General features: G+C 53.0%; 1 non-coding gene across 1 annotated transcript; it reads right to left on the bottom strand.

Moving 5' to 3' along the window:
• Nucleotides 1–221: 221 nt before the first annotated feature.
• Nucleotides 222–2114, bottom strand: LOC126330423 (small subunit ribosomal RNA). Its single transcript, XR_007562879.1, has one exon. It is a non-coding gene; the product is annotated as a small subunit ribosomal RNA (ribosomal RNA).
• Between the last annotated feature and the right edge of the window lie 2886 nt (nucleotides 2115–5000).

The following is a 5000-nucleotide window of genomic DNA, read 5'->3' as shown; positions in this document are numbered from 1 at the left end:
AGCGGACAGGCACTCGGGCGAACGTCATTCAAAACCGGCGCCAGGCGCCAGGTACCGCAGGCCAGCCGCTCCAGAGCTTCAGCGCTCGTACCACACAACAACAACACTTCCGCTAGTTTTGAGAGGCACGCGTGGTTCCGCACGCGGCGCACGGCCACTGCCGTACAGGTAGCGTGTTGCGCGACACGACACGCACATCGAAAGACATGCAGTCTAGTCGGTAATGATCCTTCCGCAGGTTCACCTACGGAAACCTTGTTACGACTTTTACTTCCTCTAAATGATCAAGTTTGGTCATCTTTCCGGTAGCATCGGCAACGACAGAGTCGATGCCGCGTACCAGTCCGAAGACCTCACTAAATCATTCAATCGGTAGTAGCGACGGGCGGTGTGTACAAAGGGCAGGGACGTAATCAACGCGAGCTTATGACTCGCGCTTACTGGGAATTCCTCGTTCATGGGGAACAATTGCAAGCCCCAATCCCTAGCACGAAGGAGGTTCAGCGGGTTACCCCGACCTTTCGGCCTAGGAAGACACGCTGATTCCTTCAGTGTAGCGCGCGTGCGGCCCAGAACATCTAAGGGCATCACAGACCTGTTATTGCTCAATCTCGTGCGGCTAGAAGCCGCCTGTCCCTCTAAGAAGAAAAGTAATCGCTGACAGCACGAAGGATGTCACGCGACTAGTTAGCAGGCTAGAGTCTCGTTCGTTATCGGAATTAACCAGACAAATCGCTCCACCAACTAAGAACGGCCATGCACCACCACCCACCGAATCAAGAAAGAGCTATCAATCTGTCAATCCTTCCGGTGTCCGGGCCTGGTGAGGTTTCCCGTGTTGAGTCAAATTAAGCCGCAGGCTCCACTCCTGGTGGTGCCCTTCCGTCAATTCCTTTAAGTTTCAGCTTTGCAACCATACTTCCCCCGGAACCCAAAAGCTTTGGTTTCCCGGAGGCTGCCCGCCGAGTCATCGGAGGAACTGCGGCGGATCGCTGGCTGGCATCGTTTATGGTTAGAACTAGGGCGGTATCTGATCGCCTTCGAACCTCTAACTTTCGTTCTTGATTAATGAAAACATACTTGGCAAATGCTTTCGCTTCTGTTCGTCTTGCGACGATCCAAGAATTTCACCTCTAACGTCGCAATACGAATGCCCCCGCCTGTCCCTATTAATCATTACCTCGGGTTCCGAAAACCAACAAAATAGAACCGAGGTCCTATTCCATTATTCCATGCACACAGTATTCAGGCGGGCTTGCCTGCTTTAAGCACTCTAATTTGTTCAAAGTAAACGTGCCGGCCCACCGAGACACTCAACAAAGAGCACCCTGGTAGGATTTAAACGGGGTCCGCCTCGGGACGCGAAAGCACCCCTTCGGCTCGCCCCACCGGCAGGACGTCCCACGATACATGCCAGTTAAACACCGACGGGCGGTGAACCAACAGCGTGGGACACAAATCCAACTACGAGCTTTTTAACCGCAACAACTTTAATATACGCTATTGGAGCTGGAATTACCGCGGCTGCTGGCACCAGACTTGCCCTCCAATAGATACTCGTTAAAGGATTTAAAGTGTACTCATTCCGATTACGGGGCCTCGGATGAGTCCCGTATCGTTATTTTTCGTCACTACCTCCCCGTGCCGGGAGTGGGTAATTTGCGCGCCTGCTGCCTTCCTTGGATGTGGTAGCCGTTTCTCAGGCTCCCTCTCCGGAATCGAACCCTGATTCCCCGTTACCCGTTACAACCATGGTAGGCGCAGAACCTACCATCGACAGTTGATAAGGCAGACATTTGAAAGATGCGTCGCCGGTACGAGGACCGTGCGATCAGCCCAAAGTTATTCAGAGTCACCAAGGCAAACGGACCAGACAAGCCAATCCGATTGGTTTTGATCTAATAAAAGCGTCCCTTCCATCTCTGGTCGGGACTCTGTTTGCATGTATTAGCTCTAGAATTACCACAGTTATCCAAGTAACGTGGGTACGATCTAAGGAACCATAACTGATTTAATGAGCCATTCGCGGTTTCACCTTAATGCGGCTTGTACTGAGACATGCATGGCTTAATCTTTGAGACAAGCATATGACTACTGGCAGGATCAACCAGGGAGCTGCGTCAACTAGAGCTGAGCAGCCGGCCGCCCGGGAGTGTGTCCCGGGGGCCCGCGCGAACACGCAAGCGTCCGCTCAATTATTCTGCAAACAGGAGGAGGCCGAGCTCCCCTGCACGATACACCTCGAAACCCTCTCAGGTCCCGGCGGCGCGCAGCGCCGTCCTAGGTACTTGGTCGGTTTCGAGAGAGGCGCAATCGCCCGGAGTTAGGCGAGTAGACGGTTTTAGTGCGAACACCCTTGCTCCCAACTGAGCTTGCCGCTGCCGACAGAGGCCCGGGAGCGTGCTGTCGTGGCATTGCCGGCGGGAGACAACACGCGCCACCTATGGTGACCGGCAGCTCCAACGCCAGCGCCACACAAGGGCAAAGCCCCACTTGGGTGCAGAAGCGAACTCTCCCAGCACAGCGCACGCGCCAACACGTCCGCACAACTGCGATACAAACCACCTGCGAGAACCGCTGGGGCGACCGAGCAGCAGACGGCGTCGCGGCGCCGAGTGCCAGGCGGCGGCGCATCCTCAACGCACACAGTCCTCAATCAGACCAGCACACTGCAGATGTCCACCGCGCTTCGCACCGGGCTCGGCTGAACCAACTTTGGCCGCCAGGCGCCGCGTGCAGGGTGCGCCGCAGCGTAGCTGCACCGCCTGCCGGGCCCGTCGGCTGGCGCTCCTGCCACTCGGCGCCCCCCACCAGCCGCCTGTTGCGCGTGCGCCCACGCAGCGCGCGGCCAACACGCCGGGCGGCCCCCCTTCACCGGCCGGGAACAGTCCCACCAAGCCACCGCCGCGTATCGCTTCATACCCACATGGACCTAGTCACGTGTGTGGATGTGGCGGGTACCGCTGAAACAACCGGTTAATAGCTGTACCGATCGTCGCCATCACAGATTCACCTCCAGCGTGAACAACCGCTCAACAACGGATTTCCAGTTCATTTGCGTATCTTGGGCAGTAAACGTAGATGTCCACCTACATTTGCGAATTCAACAATTCTTGCATGCCAGGATGTCATGTGTCACGACACGCTACATCAGACCACATACACACTGCGACATGTGCAGAAGAGAACACGTGGAAGGTGGCCCGCGCACGTATGCGATGTCCCTTCCGCGATCCACTGTCAACCGGCATCTGCGGCATGTCCCAGATATGGAACGCGGTCCACCAGGGTAGCACTTTGTGTGAGGCAATACGACAAAGTCGGAATACACGCGTCACTACATCAGACGGCTCACGCTGACCTGACCTGACCTGACCTGACCTGACCTGACTCACCGCACCACCACCCCCAGCGACCCAGGGTGACATACAATGCGTTCGTACGTTCCTCCCACACGCCTCTACGGCGTACCACAGTGCAACCTAGCTGTTATTGGGAGACGAGACAAGTAGCATCGAGCACAACATATGGAAATTGAGATTCGACACCGTTGGGCACAGCCAGCGTACGGTCACACGTATCACACTACTTCACTCTGTACGTAACGACCGATGATCGGTACAGCGTGTGGGTTACGCGTACGACATCAGCGGACAATGGACACAGACCATACCACGACGTACACTGAGGGCGTCGACATCTGAATGCAACTGAACAGCTGCGAGGCTCATTTAACACTCAAACGCCAGACCGACCAGCTTGAGAGGACAGAGACACAAAGAGGGGGACAGAGGGGGGGGGGCGGCGATATAGTCCTATTGCAGTACAATTGACAGTGGATAGCGGGAATATGTGGAAAGTAAGCAACACTCGCAAGACATCTACATGAGGATAACAACGACACCAGAGATTCCGAGCAGTGAACTATGTTAGGCAAAGGGACAACGTGGGTTAGGTTAAGGGACAACGTGGGTTAGGTTAAGGGACAACGTGGGTTAGGTTAAGGGACAACGTGGGTTAGGTTAAGGGACAACGTGGGTTAGGTTAAGGGACAACGTGGGTTAGGTTAAGGGACAACGTGGGTTAGGTTAAGGGACAACGTGGGTTAGGTTAAGGGACAACGTGGGTTAGGTTAAGGGACAACGTGGGTTAGGTTAAGGGACAACGTGGGTTAGGTTAAGGGACAACGTGGGTTAGGTTAAGGGACAACGTGGGTTAGGTTAAGGGACAACGTGGGTTAGGTTAAGGGACAACGTGGGTTAGGTTAAGGGACAACGTGGGTTAGGTTAAGGGACAAATTGAGTTAGGTTAAGGGACAACGTGGGTTAGGTTAAGGGACAAATTGAGTTAGGTTAAGGGACAAATTGAGTTAGGTTAAGGGACAAATTGAGTTAGGTTAAGGGACAAATTGAGTTAGGTTAAGGGACAACGTGGGTTAGGTTAAGGGACAAATTGAGTTAGGTTAAGGGACAAATTGAGTTAGGTTAAGGGACAAATTGAGTTAGGTTAAGGGACAAATTGAGTTAGGTTAAGGGACAAATTGAGTTAGGTTAAGGGACAAATTGAGTTAGGTTAAGGGACAACTTGAGTTAGGTTAAGGGACAACTTGAGTTAGGTTAAGGGACAACTTGAGTTAGGTTAAGGGACAACTTGAGTTAGGTTAAGGGACAACTTGAGTTAGGTTAAGGGACAACTTGAGTTAGGTTAAGGGACAACTTGAGTTAGGTTAAGGGACAACTTGAGTTAGGTTAAGGGACAACTTGAGTTAGGTTAAGGGACAACTTGAGTTAGGTTAAGGGACAACTTGAGTTAGGTTAAGGGTCAACTTGAGTTAGGTTAAGGGACAACTTGAGTTAGGTTAAGGGACAACTTGAGTTAGGTTAAGGGACAACTTGAGTTAGGTTAAGGGACAACTTGAGTTAGGTTAAGGGACAACTTGAGTTAGGTTAAGGGATAATGTGGTACAACCAGAGTTAGGTTAAGCGATAATGTGGTACAGC

This window comes from Schistocerca gregaria, unplaced genomic scaffold (assembly GCF_023897955.1).
Source record: "Schistocerca gregaria isolate iqSchGreg1 unplaced genomic scaffold, iqSchGreg1.2 ptg001287l, whole genome shotgun sequence".
Classification (NCBI taxonomy): Eukaryota; Metazoa; Arthropoda; class Insecta; order Orthoptera; family Acrididae; genus Schistocerca; species Schistocerca gregaria.
Note: the sequence above shows the minus strand (reverse complement) of the source record. Positions and strands in the feature narration are given on the sequence as shown.